At 33.2% G+C, this 18,062-nt stretch overlaps 1 pseudogene; it reads right to left on the bottom strand.

Annotated features, from left to right (window-relative positions):
• Nucleotides 1–14,546: 14,546 nt before the first annotated feature.
• Nucleotides 14,547–16,348, bottom strand: LOC112132364 (NADH-ubiquinone oxidoreductase chain 5-like; annotated as a pseudogene).
• Nucleotides 16,349–18,062: the final 1,714 nt, after the last annotated feature.

Here is an 18,062-nt window from a genome sequence, read left to right as displayed (position 1 = left end):
GCTTTGTTATTTTTGCTTAGGATTACTTTGGCTATTTGAGCTCTTTTTTTGTTTACATGTGAATTTTAGAATAGTTTCTTCTAATTCCGTGAAAAATAATATTGGTATTTTGATAGAGATAGCATTGAATCTACAGATTGCTTCGGGTAGTATACTTATTTTCATGATATTTGTTCTTTCAGTCTATGAGCATGGCATGTTTTTCAATTTCTTTGTGTCATCTATGATTTCTTTCAGCAGTGTTTTGTAGTTCTACTTGTAGAATCTTTCGCATCCTCAGTTAAATGTATTACTAGCTATTTTTTTCTGGCTGTTTTAAGTGGAATTGCATTCTTGATTTGGCTCCCAGCTTGCATGCTACTGGTACATAGCAACACTACTGATTTTTGTACATTGGTTTTATATCCTGAAAATTTGCTGAAGTTGTTTATCAGCTCTAGGAGCCTTTTGGCAGAGTCTTTAAATTTTATATAAAATTATATCATGTCCTTGACAGTCTTAGTAGGTCTGTTTTTACTGTTTGTTCTGAAACTTAAGTATAGTTTGATTTGGTATAAATGGATCCATTTTCTCCTTCCTAAGTTGTGGGCTATAGTTTCAGTATTAGTGTTTTTTTTTTTCTTAAATTTTTTATTTCTAGTATACAGAAGTTCTTAAAGGTCTCTCTAACAGCATTTTTATTAAATTTTAAAACATATTTTCTATGTTTTTAGGATAACAGTATTCATCATAACACGTAATTAAATAGTAAAGATATAAAATAGATATAAGAATATGAGTAAAACAAAAACCAAGTTTCCAATAGAGAGTGATATTAAAAAAAGAAAGAGAAAGATTTCCCCACATTTGGCCACAGAACATTGTACAGGTATGGTACATTGTGAGTCTGGTGCAATGAATGTGGTAAGTTTAAGTCAGAGATGCCCAAGATCGGCAGAGATGTTCAAAAAGATTAACAAGGGCTTGTAAGAGAAGAATTGCAACAATGGAACTGGTGACCACTGGAAGAAATGACAGTAGTGCCCCTAAAACATGGTGGTAATGTCCAGTGATGGCAAAGCCAGTTTTAGGAGCAGTGGGACCAGTAGAAGTAACAACATAAATTAGAAGTGGTATTCAGTGACTACATCAGAGCAGGTGTGAGGTTGCCATGGGATGATGGTGCTTGGTGAATGGTATGTTGTGAGCAGAAGCATCTGCACAGGTTAGTAAAAATGGCATTGTTGATAACAATCATGCCAGAAGCTGAATCATAAAATTGAATAAGTAGCATGAAACTATAAACAGCATGTACTGCCGGTGAAACTTTGTTCATAATGTGTGAAGCACTCTCTAACCAATTCCTATTAGCATGTAGGAAGATATACCAATAAAATGTTGATTGAAATGTATTTTTTTTCTGTAGAGCCATAGCCTTCTATCAATTTATTAATGATTTTGAATTGATTACCTGAGTCCTGGCTCAGACCTAAATTGGAAGATTCCATTTCTTTTTCCAAAGTCACCAATCCAGCTCAGATAGGTTTATCAATTTTTCAATAACGTACAAATATGCACTTCAAATTTATACATTTTCTTCCGTTTTCTTTTTTGTGAGACAGGATCTTACTCTGCCACCCAGGCTAGAGTGCAGTTGCACAATCATGGCTCACTGCAGACTTGACCTCCCTGCCTCAAGTGATCCTCCCACCTCAGGCCCTATGGTAGCTGGGACTACAGATACGCATTACTATGCCTAGCTAATTTTTTGTACTGTTTGTAGAGACAAGGTTTCACCATGTTGCACAGGCTGGTCTCAAACTCCTGGGCTCAAGAAATTCATCTGCCTCGGCCTCCCAGAGTGCTAGGATTACAGGTGTGAGCCACCGCACCCAGCGCCACACATTTAATTTTCATCAAGGCAATTAAATGTGTTCTCTATATATGGCTGTAGTAGATATAGGTGTGTGTGTGTGTGTGTACACACATATATATGGCTGTAGTTTCTTCAACTTTAAGGGAAAAATTGATGTCTGGTACAATTGAATTCTCTAGATAAGTGTAATGCTTTCTTGTTCATTTAGGAAAATATTTGGGCAAGAATTAGTTCAAGCCCAACAGATAAAGCTATGGGAGTGTAGCAAATATTAGTATTCCACTGACATCTTCTCTCGATTCCTTTATCATTTTCTTACAGTCTGGTACCCAGTGTGTTTCCTGTCCCTACTGCTAGCATCTGCATCTCTTTTTGGAGGAATGCCCTCAGGCTTCTGGAACCCACTTTTCCTACACACTGAAAGCGTCAGAAGTCCTTGGAAATATATATCTTTTTGGGTGCAGTCATGTTTTTATAACTAAAAGGTGCAGGAAAGTAAATTATTTGTCTCCTCTACCCCATTGATGGGTAAAATGCTGAGCTATGAATTGTAGTCTTCAGAGCTTCCCTGAAGTTTGAGTCAGTTACTTTTTTCAACTTTGCTTGATTTAATACCATAATCTAGGATTTCTCTCACACTTTCTGGCTCCCAGAGATGCCTTTGTCCAGTTCTTCTGGACAGAATTTGGAGTTGTCTTATTGTTTCGGTCTTCTGTGATATTGTGTGGTTCCATGTACCTTGGCCAACTTTGGGATAAAATGACAAGAGAAATGAAAGAAAAAATAATGAGTATTCGCTTCACACTCTAGACAACAGAGGTCGTATTTCCTGGTTTCTGTGGTCTCAGATAATTATTTTCTCAGCATTTTGACCACCTGATCGTTTTTGCTGTGGCAGTGCAATTCTATAATTGGTTAGAACCAAATATAGCCAACCTTGGTTACAACCAATAAAGAAGAGGGAAAACAACAACAACAAAAAAGAAACAAAACACATAGATTCTCCTTTCAAACTTCCACAGGCACGAATCCTTTTTTTCCCCAATATTATAACTAGAAATACATGGTATCTCTTAGCTTAGAGTTTTGCTGTCAGCTTTGACTGGACAGTTACTGGATTCAACCCACCCTTGGGTCAAGGCAGAGAGGGAAATTTAGAATGGCCTCTGCCTCCTGAGAAAACTCATACTTACTAGAGTTTAGTACTAAATTTTTGACTTTAGTTCCCAATTTATCTGTTATGATTTTATTGTTTTGTATGTTTTAGAGTACTCATATAATTTTAAAATATTTTGTTTACAGTTTCAGTTGTAATCACTGGGAGGTGGAAGTTGTACTTACTCCATCTTGACCTAAATTTTCTTTATAGTTTTCATCCTTCTGCTGAAATTATTTAACAGCTCATGACTTTTGTCCACCTTTCTAGATTTAAAAATATATATTTTTTGTGGGTATTTTAAATTCCTTACTTGACAGCTCTTACATCCAAGTCATCATTGAGTTTAGTTGTGTTGATTGCTTTCTCTCTTGCCTTTTTTGTGTGTCTTTTGATTATTTTTAAACTAAATGCCTGATATTGTGTAAAAAACAGCGCATATGTCCAGAAGTAGGTGCTCCTTATATTGTCTCAGGCTGTTAGCCTATGTGTGTGTGTTGTGGGAGGGTTGAGTGAATCTAATTAGCAATTGAGTTGGATTGATATTTTTCTTGCTGCTATCATTACCTTCAGTCCACTGCAGGCTTCAGATTCCTCCAGTGGTGAACTGCTCTTACTTTGTGCTTAGCACGGGGCTTAGAGACTCTCTCGGAAGTAGTAAAGCATTTCCTGGGCCCAGGGGACAAGGTTTCTTGTTGTCCCTTCTCTCAGTGACGTAAGTTTTGGCTTTAGATGAAAAATAAGTATCGAGGGAAAGGGCAGTGTTTTATGTTTGTTCTAGAGTCAGTCAGACTGTAGTGTTCTAGAGTCAGTCAGACTGTAGTGTTCACTACAGGCATGTCTGTGCCACCTAGGGAAGCACTTTTCCTGCCTTGTTTTGAGCACCTGAAAGTGGCCTGTGGAAAATAACTTTTGAGTGGATGTGAACTCCACTCTGCTTTTATTTATTCTTAACTGGTAACTTCCTTTTGTGCTTTGTCAAAGATAAAATGGTTTCTGTGTCCCATCTCTATTTGGAGGAACGTTTCACTCTTCGGAATCCAGTTCACTTAGGTTCTTGTAGCCTCAGATCTCCAATGTTTCCAAAAAGAATTAGGATTTTGTAAATTAAATGGATTTTTTTTCTTATCGCTATAGTTTTGTTTTCAGCTTCCAACATCTAATGCAGAAGGAGAACTCTAATTTTTATTTGAAAATATTACCTTTTGCTGCAGTGAAGAGAATCGATTTTAGTGAGGCAAGTGTAGATTGGAAAAATTAATTTAGAGGCCTATTATTTTGGATATAGGTTATAAAATGCTATTATTAAGGTCTATATATCATAGGAGAGTCAACAAGATAGGTATTTACTTTTAACATTTTTAGATTAAATATTATTCTCCAATAATTAAGAACCATAGTATTGGGGAAACAGACTCAACTTATCTTCTTGATCTATCATCATAAATTGTTTCTATCTCTCAATTCAAAATGCCTTTCTTCCTCCTAGTTCATGAATAAATCCTAGCTAACAGGAAGGGAGAAGGACCAAAGGGAATGTAAATACCTTTTATTTTAAAGGCCCAACCCAAAAGTTAGATCTGTTTCTTCTTGCATCTTGGTAGACAGAATTCATTTATGTGACCATATTTAGCTGCAAAGGATACAGAACATTATAGTTTTTAACTGGGAACCAAATACACTGGAAACTTAATACAGACATAAGACAGAATGGATGCAAGCAGGACACCTTATTAGTCATCACCATGGTCTATCTTTTCCTAACTAAATATCCATACTCACCCTTTTTTCCCCACACGAAAGGTATTCACAAATTATGAAAGGAGAATGTCAGTGTTCCATATAATATTTGCATTTAGTTCCAAGTCCAAGATGTATTTTCTCATGACCAAGCGACCAATAAACTAAAAAAAGTTATATGTAGTCTTGAGTCAACTCAATATATAATGATGCAGTAAGAAACATGACAAACTGTATTTTATATTCTATTTCAGGAAGGTAAGAATAGAATACATATAGTTGTCACAGTTACATGTCAATGTTAAAAATCTGCTGTGCAGAAACTCCAGAGACTTTCAGCCTTGAGAGCAGGATACATTTTTTAGATAGAAAAAATAAAAGCTTTTCTTTTTTATTATGCCTTATGGCCCCCATGCTCTCACAATAAAATTTGCTGTAAGGGAGAAACTCTCTCGTGTATTATCCTCTGTGACCATATCTGTAGTGGCATCGTGCAGTATGCTGTTAGTGTCCACACACTTTTGATGACTCTTTCTGCTACTGTGGGCTTGGAGATCCAGGGCTGCCTTTAAGAGTCAAATAGACACGGGCTTTGATAGGTCAAACTGATGATTGTTTTGGCAACAGAATTTTTCCAAAATCTTGTTAGACTTTCACTCTGTATGCTTCCACTCCTTTTCATGTGATAGTAACCACATCAAAAAAGCTTATCTTCACATAGTTCTTAACTCCAAGGATTACATTTTTCAATTTACTGGTCTGTGTATAGCCCATTCACCTCAACTTCAAGTTAATGATACTTACATTATGGGTATCGTAAACAACAGTTTTGTGGGAAGGTAGCACCTCTAAACTGAGAATAGATATTGGGGATGTTGGAATTTAAAAGGCTTTATCACAGATACCTTTGCAGTAGCTGAGGTGAGAGAGGATGGGGTTTAGAAAAAGTTAGTAGTAGGTAAAATTGAAAGAAAAGGCAAGATTTGATATGTATTTTGGAGGTACATATCCGATAAAATAGGCTACTAGGTTATATATTGAAAGACAGAGAAAGAGAAATTCACAGAAGATGTCTAGGGTTTTGACCAATACAATTTGTTTGATTGTGACACTATTGACAAAAAAAAAAGAATATTTGAGAAAAAGAAATATGCACAGTGAGAACCAATGTTATTCTGGAAAATTTCTACTTGGTCCTTGGGTTTTACCACTGTATTCTTTATAAACTTGTTTAACCATACTTTTACTCTTTCTTTTGCACCTCCTGAAAGCATAATTAATTCTAATATGCTATGCTATTTTTTGGCAGTTTTTGGTCTATGGAATCAAGTTTAAGGTATGATGTGCTTTCATCATTTTTTTTTCAGATGTGAAGTTGAGCTCTTCCTTTTTGTATTTTCTACTCTCATGTGCCAAACACTCACTTCTTGCCTGTGTGGTGATATGAATTTTAAAAGGTCCCTCATTCTGCTATAATCAGCAAGCTAAAACATCCTTTATATGCACAGAATAATTTTGCTTTTCTAATTCCAAAAATGCATGCATGACATTTAATGATGGCACTGAGAAAAGTCATCAGTAGATACGTACAAAATATACTCAGTGTTTTTAGCAGAAATAAGTGAGAACTCATCATTTAGGGACACTCTTCTAAGATCCACCATGGCAGAGTCATTAAAGAATCAGGTATGACATGAAAAAAATGAAGTCTGACTTCATCCCTTGAGAGGTGATCATCTAATCTTCTGTTCTCTTCTAACTTTCTTTCCTTCCTGCATTCCAGAAAAACACAGGAAATCTTCGGGAATCTTTTATAAAAATACAGATTAAATTAATCATATAGTCATTAAACAACAGGTGAAAATACCCTTTATAAAAGATTGGTAAGATGTTTTATATTATTTCATCAAGATCCTTAACAGTGTTTAGCAATTAGGGAGAACATAAATAATCACTAATTGTGCACAATACACTGCAGTGAAATAAGACTGGTTATAGTTCTATTTTTTAAACATTTTTTCTTTAATGACTCCAAATGGTACTGAAAACTATTTCATAAGTGAATATTATTTCCTCTTTCAAATAGTAAAATAAATGGCCCATAAAGAGAACCGAAAAGAATAAAAGGAAAGTTACAAAATATGGGAAGGGTTGCTTGTGTCAGTTTAGATTTTGAACTACAGAGTTCCCAGCCTAAGCCTTTATAAAATGGCTTTAGACACTGGGCTATTAAAAAATGTGTTTTCCCTAGAGTAATAGCTATGATGTTCATCTTATCTACTAAATAATTCTAAGAATGATTATTTTGGTATTTTCATGAAGCACTTTGCATTATTTCTTGGTTTATCCTTAGGAGTAATAATTCTCCTTACCAGGGTAGGATCTTCCTTTATAGTTGCTGATACTTATCTCTTCAGATAGTTCCTTAAAAACAGTTTAATAAAATGCCTATTACTACCACGGAAAGCAAATGTAAGCCTTATTCACCAGCGATAATATTTTTCCTAGTGATAGTGTTTATATTAAAAACAAACTCCAAAGTGTTAGATGAACCTCTATATGAGAAAAAAATGATCCTTTGGGAACACAGAAAAAACTAGAGCTTCAATTGTGTTAATTATGTAATCTGAAAATAAGAAAGAATTAAGCTGTACTAACAATGTTTATATTGACATGGGAAACTTTATTATAGAAATATGTTCATTTTGTTACACAAATGAGGCATTTATGATTAACATGTATTTTCTTATTTTTTTATATTGGCAAATTGAATTCAGCCTGGTAGAATTATCAGAACAGGAAGAAGTAGGTGGCAGAAATAAAACATCATGTCATCAAATTAGATAATAATGTTAGATTTTTAAAAACTAGAGTATTATATAAGAGCATGGGATGATAACAATGATTGAACATGGTCCTATGAATAAATTATTTTTGTCCTGCTGTCTCAATTTTTTAAAAATGGCTCTGATCTCATATTTCTAACTCTAAGATGTTGAAGCTAAATCCTTCCTTGGGTTTAAAATCAGGTAACATATTTTTATTATATAACTAGCATTTTTGGTACATTAAAATTGTGTCTAATATACAAAATAAGTATTCACTTATAACTTTACCCTTGCAACAAAGCAAACTTTGTTTTATGTGCTCCTTTTGTCTTACTATATAAGGCTACATATGTTTTTATATTTGATACACTTTTTTATTTTATTCATTTTTAAACCAAATTTTACATTATAATGTTGTTTGGAGGGAAAAAAAGAAGAAAGAGAAGTTCCTCCAGATATTTCAGAGATACAGAAATTATTGGTATAGTCAAAATTTGAGAAGTCATTTGGAATTTAAAGAAACCTTCATTCCATGTTACTTATTTTTTCACTTAGAAGTTGTTTGTTCCAAGTCTACTATCCTACAATTATTGAGCAACAGATTAAGGATATAACAATAAAAGAGAGATTCATAAATTTGAGTTGAATGCTTCATTTGTCCAAAAGTCTTTTGCAGGATACATTGGTTAAAGCATGAGAAACTTTGCAAAAGTTTTACTACATAGAATCTATGAAAAAAATGATTGGAAGGCAGGATGAGTCCATAAAATCCCTGTTGGAAAGGATTATTTCACTGGAGGAAATTATTTAATAGTTTATAGAAGTTTGGCACTCCAGGGACCTTGGAGGTCATGGAGCCCTTGACAGATATCTAGGAAGTGACAAATGTAATCAGCTGTGTAGAGAGACTCTGTCTCAAGAGGGATTAGATTTATAGCAACTAAAAGAGACTCAGAACTACAAGATTTCAGAGAAAGAAACCTGGAAGAAATTAGGTTTCCTCTGACAGATAAAGCAACAGAGAAAGGATTTTATTTGCACAGGATTTTAGAACACTGGAAATAGTTTGGCACTAGCTGAGTCCACATCAATTTCCTGTCCAATAAGACAGAGGTCATTTGACATTAACTCCATCAATATCTTTTCTATCACAAAATCTGCCTGTGGCATCTTCCTTTGTTCTTGTTTTATTGAAAATAATATTGCTATTCTAACTTCTCTCCACTCGTGTTGTTGACGTTTTTCTTCCTGTCTTTGCAAAGATGGAGATTTAGGAATTGTTTCTGTCTTTCCTTGCAAGCTCCAAATCACTTTTCAACACTCTGCTAAACATCTTCACCTGTAAGTTTCACTAGTAGCTCAAATTGGGATATTTGAAATAAAGCTCATTATCTTCCTCACAACCTCAAATCGATTTTTCACTAGATGCTTCTCTTTCTGAGAACATAGAATTACTTGAACAGCCACTTTCCCAAAGAAGGAATCCAAATAGCTAATAATGATATAAACAGTGCTAATACATGTTATTAATAATTAATGAAATGCAACAACATCCTAGTATTGACATGTTAAGATAGCTCAAATTAAATATCAGCAAGGTCTAATTGAACAAAAATTAATGACAACTCTCATATGAGCTGGTAGGAGTATAAATTGATATGGGTTTGAAAAATAGTTTGATATTATAAGGTAGTTACTCTTGGCACCATTCACAACTTTTGACCCAGAAATTACACTCCCATGCTTATACCCAACAGGAGCTCATGATAATATGCTTGACAAAAATTATTACAAGAATGTTTATTGCAGCATAAGTCATAGCTCCAAAGAAGGGTGGATAAATATATTGTGGTATCTTCATGCAAAATAATATTACCCATCAGTGGAAGCAAATAAACTGCATAGCACAGATGAGTCTCACATAGCATAGATGGCATAGCACAGACGAGTCTTTATGCCATAGCATAGATGAGTCTCACAAACATGATATTAAGTAATGGAAATCAGATGCAAAAGATTATGTACTGTGTATTTCCATTTATATGTAAAGTTGTAAGTACTGAAGACCTAAAAGTTAGTAGACATTCAATGAATTTTAAATATATAGCTGAATAAATGAATGCTCTCCCCTAAGCCTATAATATTCTTGTTTGCTTTGTCTAGTCTTCCCTTACACATACTTCAAGCCCCAGATCATAGCTTAAAGACAAGACTTTTTTCATCTTTATGCTCTTAGACCTTATAATTTCTATGTCACAGAATTTATCACCATGTTATAAGTATCTTTTGACAAGATCATTTGGTTAATTTATCTTTGTATTTTTCATCTTGTCCTCTCCCACCCACTATTTTCTAACATATAGCCTGTGACATGGACCTGTGTAACAATGCAATTGGTTGTTGAAATAATAAATGTTATTTAGCCTGAGTATTTGATGTCCTCAATAATATATCTTTCAAATGCTATCTACTATTACATTTATGTTTCCATTCATTCAAGTGCTTTTTTATGTGAAAATATAGAGCAATGTATTTTCATTTAATTATTTTATTGATGCTTTTTTCTCTTTCTCTCTACTAACACCTTTCAAACTTATCTTAATTAATTAGTTAAGAGATCCCTTGATCTCTTAAATAAAATATGATTTTTCCCTATGTGATAAAATGCTTGTCACACTTTCTATTTGATTTATATAAAAGTAATGTTAATTGCAGCACTATTCACAATTGCAAAGACATGAGTTTACCTAGGTAACAAACCTGCACTTGTACCTCTGAACTTAAAAGTCAAAAAAAAGTAATTGTGTATCTTTCTTATACTTCATGTTGGACTCTAAACTGCTTAAGGCTTGGAACAATTTGTTAATGATTCCTTTATCCCTTTATTGCCTAACTCTGCATGTTTCACATGGCAGGAATTTAGTAGAACTAAACTGAATTTTGCTGAATTAAATTAGCTAAGTATGCCTTGTACTGAATATTGTTACATAGTACAAATTAAAATGTGAGGTAAGAAGATGTTAAGATCTAAGAAGCAATATCAAGCAGTAAAATCTGGTGAGTTGAATTTAAAAATTCAACTTAATATATATTCATTTCTAAATGAATAAAAGATGTTCTGCTAAATGTTGAAAGGCAGGACTTCCCAAATTATCTATAACGATGGACTAGGCTATTTAAACTCCAATTTATTGTAGAGTAATTCTTTCAAAACACAGTAAAATGGATTACAAGAAAATAAAATGTAAAAGCCAAATTATATGAAATGCAAGTCTAAATTTTATTAGTAGATACAACAGATACAATATTTTAATTAAGTAAAAACAAAGACATATATAGGCAAGTACAAGAGTTGTAAAACTGTGGCTACTATGTGCTGAAAACCTGTATATAGGTGATTAGCATAGTTAATTTTATATTGTAACTTTTTTGTTCCACACATATAAATAAATGAGTGATACAGCAATTGCTCAAATTAAATGCTTATGTAAGACACTTTGAATAAATACTGCTTATATCAATATTTAAATTTTTTGTATCAAATGAGATTTTTTTGTTGCTGTATTTATCTAATCTAAATTACATAAATAACGGTGCTACATGTGTTGCAAATATACATAAATAAACAGGTTTTTCATTTCATTTTAATGAAAAAGAAACCCATCTCACAGAATTACGTTGTAAGGACTTAAAGAGATTTTAATGCAATTCCATGAACCTCATAATGTTGGGTTTTGTTTTTCTACAAAATGAAGCAAGGGGACTTCATTTTGAAATGATTGAATTCACTTTCAATCCTTTATTAGAAGCCAGTTCAGTAATTTAATTTTAATATTACAGTTTAATTTAAAATCAACTTTTGATGAAAGAGATAGATTCCATATTTGTGAATCTCATGTGTGAATCTTCTTTCTTCTTCCTCTTTGTAAAAATATTACTACAATAAAATGAAAAAGACAGAAAAACCCACAAAACCAGTGTATAAAGAATTGTTAGAAGGGAAATAACCACCAGTTCATACAACAAAGCATTGCCAAGTGCCCCAGAAGCCCTTCTAAATGTCCTAATCCGGAATAAATTCTCTTTCCAAAACAACTTAATCCTTTTAAGTTACAATAATTTCCTACTAAAAAAAGGTTTATTACACAAATGCACATCGCTAGACAATATCACTTAATCATGTCAATTTTTACGAACTGATACATTTTTTGTCTTATTCAGTGTATCCATCATCTCTTTCTTTGTCTTACTATTTATCTCTTGACGGACCCTGGTGTTTGACCTAGAAAGTTTTCCACTATCTGGATTTTGCTGACTGCACAGTCACAGTGCAATTCAATATGATTCTCTGTCTTTTGTGTTTTCTAAAAGTTGGCGACTGAATCCAGAAGTTTAATCAGACTCAGATCCTTTTGTCAAGACTAAAGGGCGTGTTGGGCAAGACTACAGGAAACATAAAAAGTCTGGCCATCTCTCTATTTATAACGTTAGCATTACAACATTTGTAATGTTGAGGCTTAATGTGCAGATTTACTAATTCATTGTGGAAGGGGTTATAAAATGGTGGTATTATAATTCTACCATTTCTTTTCCAATCATTATAATATTTTCATAAAGATGTGCTTTTATTTCATTATGTGATAACACAATTTATAAAGGAAAGGGAGGTTAAAAACTGTGTAATTTCCCATTATTCCTCAGCTTTCAAGATGATGGATAAATTTCTTATTATCCTCTAAAATTGATAATTTTGTTTTTTCATAAAAATATTATGGGCTCATAGATTTAAGCAAATTTTATGGGTAACAATCCATTGCAATTGTTATCATTGTTGAAGCTCAAGTTATTCAATTTTTTAACAGTGATAGTCTGTCTAATTTAGCTTGTAATTTTATTTCAAATGAGGTTGGCAGTTTCGACAGCTGATTCTTCTTCGTGATCTGGCATGACAAAATATTATTGCACCATCTTTTACATTTCCTGCCCTAGACCTTAATTAGCTATTTTTTCAAGAGCTCCATATATTTAAGTTAAAAATGGTATTTTAATATTTTTAGATGGTAGCCTTTTATTATTAAAAGGCTGTATCTGGACTTTCTAAGATGACAGAGATGTTAAAAATTATCTATGTAGCTAGCTAGCTATCAAAATTAATAATTTTATATTGTCAATTTAGTTTGACTTTTTAGTGGACTCATACAGTATTTATTGTGTCTAGCTTCTTTTTCCTCAGAATACTGGTTTTGAGATTTTTCCATGTTGTCATATGTATTAGTCAATTTCTTTTTATTGAGGATTAGGATTTTACTTTATAATATGCTATAGTTTAAGGTTTGTTCATCTGATGATGGACAATTGAGTTAAGCTTTTCTTATTATAAAAAAAGCTGAAATAACCATATATGTACAAACCTTTTTATGGGTATATACTTTTATTTCCCTAAAAGTAAAATAGCTGGTTATATGGTAGACATATGTTTAACTCTTTAAGAAATAGCTGAAATATATTATAAAGTGGTTGCAATACTTTACATTCAAATTCACAGTGCATGAAAATCTGAGTTTTTCTACATCTTCATCGACACTTGATTCTGTTAGTCTTCAATTTTAGTCTTTTAATTGTTCTTCACTAACTGTATATAGTTTTTATATATAATATTAATATTATATAGTATTAATATAATATAATATTAATGTTATATAGTATTTATATATATATAGTTGTATATAGTATTTCAATTTTAGTCTTTTAATTGACTGTTCTTCACTAGATTGTATATAGTATTTTAAGTCTTGGAAATCGAAAATGCTACTTTGTGGTAAGTCCTGAAAGAACAATTGTTTCTTTCATAGTGGATTCTTTTGATTTTTACCTTATTTCTTTATGCCTTATATGTACATCTAATTTAAATCATGATGGTTTCCTTGCTTCATTAGACAGCATATTACTCTAAACACCACCCAGTTATTTATCACTGTATCATTAAATATAATTACAAAACTTAACTCGGCATATAAAAAATCAATATTTCAGGTTTCTAGGAATATAAATGATCCATAGTATAAGCCTCAGCCAACATGTAGGAAGAGGCAGATGAAAAATATTGAGGCGCCATTAACATGAAAATAGCCGACCATTCAGCTATAATTTACGTCTCAGCTAATACGGGTGAATGAAGAGAAGGCATTTGAGGGGTCTGATGTGTAGTGTATGGCCAAAAATAATCCTGTAATGATCTGGAGAATTAGGCAGGTGCCAAGAAGTGAGCCATAGTTTCATCATGTAGTAATATTAGATGGTGTGGGAAGATCAATGAATGAGTAGTTAATAATTTTTTATTAGTGGATGTGTTTTGCGGGTGTTTGTCATTAGTGTTTTTATAGTTGAAATACAACGATGGTTTTTCATATTGTTAGTCATGGTTATAATCCATGTGGGAATAATGGCTTATACTTTATTTTTATTGAGTATTCTTTTGGTTATAGGGTTTGTAGGTTTTTCTTCAAAACCTTCTCCTGTTTATGGAGGCCTGGGGCTAATTGTTAATGGTGCTGTGAATCGTGGCATTGTGTTGAATCTTGGTAGAGCTTTTGTGCGTTTAATAGTCTTTTTGATTTATTTGGGTGGTATGATGGTTGTTTTTGGTTATACTGTGGCAATGGCTATTGAGGAGTATCCTGAAACATGAGGGTCAAGTATTGACATTTGAGGAGCTTTATTATTAGGGTTATTAATAGAGTTGCTGTTGGTTTGGTGAATAGTTGAGTGTGATGGGGTAGGGATCACCATTGATTTTAATAGCATAGGGAGTTGAATAAATTTTGAGGGTGAGGGGGCAGGGCTGTTGCATGAGGAGTCTGCGGGTGTGGCTGCCTTATATAGTTATGGGTGTTGATTAGTGGTAGTTGCTGGTTGATCACTGTTTGTTAGTATTTATACTGCAATTGAAATTGCTCGGGGTGATAGATTAGATAATTAATAGTAGGGTTAGAAAGGATGGAATAAAAAAAGAGAGAAAATGGAGTTTAATTAGGCCTTTCTGAGTAGATATGGTAATGGAGGCTGAAATTTGGGTTTGTGAAATGGTCTTTGGTATAGATTTTTCTAGTCTAATTAGGTCTAGTAGAAGTGAAGCCAGATTTTGGCTTGTGGACAGGCTTGAGTTGGGGGTTGAACAGTGAATTGTGGCTGAATAAAAACCTAGTATGTTGGAGAAATTGAATATCTGTAATGTGTGCTTTAGTTTAAGGTTATTAGTTATGAGATTAAGCTCCATTGTTAATAAGAGCCCTAAGGTGGTCACACCTAGGGCTGTGAGTTTTAGATGGAGTGGTATAGTTGTTGGGGGAGCTGAAGTAGGAATATTACTGTTGATCATAAGGAATCCAGCAAAGATATTGCCAATTGTTAGGCATTTAATTGAGTTAATTAGGAAAGGATTATTTTCATTAATAATAATCAGAGCTGAGAAGCGAGGTTGCCCTATCAGAGCGAAGAAAATAATTTGGGTACTATAAACAGGTGTCAATGAGGTGGTGATAAGAGTAATAGAAAGGGCTCAGGTGTTGGTCTATGACATATTTACTCTAAAGACCTTCGATAATAAGGTCTTTAGAGTAAAAGCCTGTGAGGAAAACACACCTGTAAGTGCGAGGCTACCAATAATAAGGGAGGAGGAAGTGAAGGGTAAAGTCTTGAATAACCCTCCTATTTTTCGAATGTCTTGTTCATCATTGAGATATGGATGATGGACCCTGAATATATAAATAATATAGCTTTAAAAAGGCATGGGTGCAGATGTGAAGGAATGTTACATGTGGCTGATTAATGACAATTGTGACTATCATAAGGCCCAGCTGGCTTGAGGTGGAAAATGCTACCTTTTTTTTTGATATCATTTTGTGTTAAAGGGCAAATCACTGTAAATAAGATGGTAATAGCTCCTAGGAATAATGTAAAGGTTTGCATTAATGGGTTATTTTCTGTTAAAGGGTAGAAGTGGATGAGCAGGAAAACTTCTACAACTACAGTGCTAGAGTGGAGTAGAGCTGAGATAGGGTTGGGCCTTATACAGCAGATGGAAGTCAGGGATGGAGACTGAATTGAGCTGACTTTCCTGCTGCTGCTAAGAGTAGGCTAATTAATGTAAGGGAGTCATGGATAAGATTTAGAATAAATGCTTGCTGAAAGTCTCATGTGTTGGAGAATAAGAGGAATCATGCTATAGCTAAAATAAAGCCAATATCGCCGATGCGGTTGTACAGAATTGCTTGAAGGGCTGCTGTATTAGCATCTGCTCAGCTGTGCCATCAGCTAATTAGTAAGAAAGATATAATTCCTACACCTTCTCATATGATAAAGAGCTGAAAGAGATTGTTGACAGTAACCAGAATTAATATCGTGATGAGGATAAGCAGGTATTTGAAAAACTGATTAATGTTAGGATCTGAATTTATATATCATATTGAAAAGTCTTCAATAGATCAGGTAACGAATAATGCTACTGGGATAAATATTGTGGAGAAGTAGTACAGTTTGAAGCTTAGTTAAAGTTTAAGAGTTTGGATTGTCATTCAGTGTCAGTTTGAGATAATAACTTCTTGATCTGTACATATAAACGTTCTAGTGATGAGGCTAATGATGAAGGCGCATGCAATAGATATTTTTACGTAAAATGGGTGTGAACCTTTTTTTGCAGGGATTGGCTAAGGTAGTAATAATCAGTAAGATTAAGGGAATTAGGGCTATTACAGTAGTGGAAAAATACATGTTTGCTACTTTTATTTGGAGTTGCATCAGTGTTTTTGGTTCCTAAGACCAATGGATGACTCTAATCCTTTAAAAGTTGAGACAGCCAAGTTGTTAGGCATTGGTGCATGAGTTAGCAATTCTTGCATACTTTCTCTGCAGATAAGAAGTTGCAGGCTTCTATTATTAGATTCACAATATAATGTTTTGGTTAAACTATAGCTACAGCATGAAAATCCCATAATAATTTTAGGGTACAAGGTTAATAGGAAGATAGGTGCAAAATGTATAAATATTAATGTATTTTCTCACGTAAAGGAAGGTTTCATACTGTTAAAATAATATGTAAGTGTCCCTTGTTGTGTTGTGATTAGCAAATGCAGGGCGTAAAGGGCTGTAATTAGTATATAAAGTCCTATAAAGACTATAGTGATATTTGATTAGGAGAATGAAACTATAGTTTCAAAGAGTTCTCCTATTAGATTAATGGTAGGGGGTAGGTCAAGGTTGGTGAGATTTGCTAGAAGTCATCAAGAGGCTATTAGTGGAAGCAGAGTTTGAAGGAAATTTGTTTTTATATCTCTGATGTGAAAAGACTGTGATCATGATTGGGTAATCTGAAAAATCTGGAGTACTTTATATTATTCTAAGTAGCCTTGTTTTAACATTTTATAGATAAACAAAAGAAACCTAAATAGTTGTCCCTCAATATCTGTCAGAGTATTGAAGTGAGCCTTTTTCCTACTTTATTTCTGTAAACTTTTGTGGGACCATAAATTTAAGAGTATTCTACGTATATGCCATGTGAAATTCTAAATAAAGCCACTGAGAGGAGCTCTAACCTAGATAATAGATTTCGTAAGCTCTGTTCCATCTTAGGTTGGAAAAGTTAACAAGAATTTGTTTAAAAACTTCAGTTTTAAGTTTTACTCATGAGAGGGATGAAGAATACGGTCTTCCTTAAATTTATAGCAATACTCAACTTTGCTCTGTCATACATTTTCTGTAGTTTTGAGTATTTTGAAATGGAAATGAATTGATGTTAATGTATACTTGTATATATGTTAGGTTATGAAAACTGTGAAAACATAGATAAAGAAATATTGCAGCAAGTTTTTGGCTCCTCAGTGGGAATTTTGGCATGCTATGTTCCTGAAGCTTGCATTTCAGATGTGATGTAAAACCTCTCAATGCTCATTAATTGCTGCCCACTCTTGGTGATTCATTTTTGGAACAAATAATCAGAACAAATCTAAAATGTATTTTTAATGGCTTTAAAAATGTAAAAAATAAAAGTGAATGACTTAAAATGTCATTTAAAATTATTAAAATGTCAACAAGTATAATATTAATTAAAAATAAAGTTTGATTATTGTCATAAAATTTGCTGTTAGAGAAAAGGGCTAAATTTTAACTTTCCTATTAAAAAAATCAGGTTTTATTATTAATTTCTAATGATGGAAATTCAAATAGACTTCTCTCAATTTGGCAGGGAGGAATATTAGTTGAACAATACAGTAATTTGGAAAATTAAACTTTTACTTTTGAAGCAAGTTTTCCAAGAGACACAGACTGTACGTTTCTAAGAAACCAAACCTCTCGTGATTTACTTTTCATTCTCATAGGTAAATATCTATTCTACTTTTTTTTTCAGCGAGATTAGGACTGATACTTCTTCCTTGAAAAATCATCTCATGCAATCACCAAGTATAACTCAACACATTCTATGGATCCA

The sequence above is a fragment of the Pongo abelii genome, chromosome 11 (assembly GCF_028885655.2).
Source record: "Pongo abelii isolate AG06213 chromosome 11, NHGRI_mPonAbe1-v2.0_pri, whole genome shotgun sequence".
In the NCBI taxonomy this organism is placed as follows: Eukaryota; Metazoa; Chordata; class Mammalia; order Primates; family Hominidae; genus Pongo; species Pongo abelii.
This window is presented reverse-complemented; position numbering and strand designations above follow the sequence as displayed.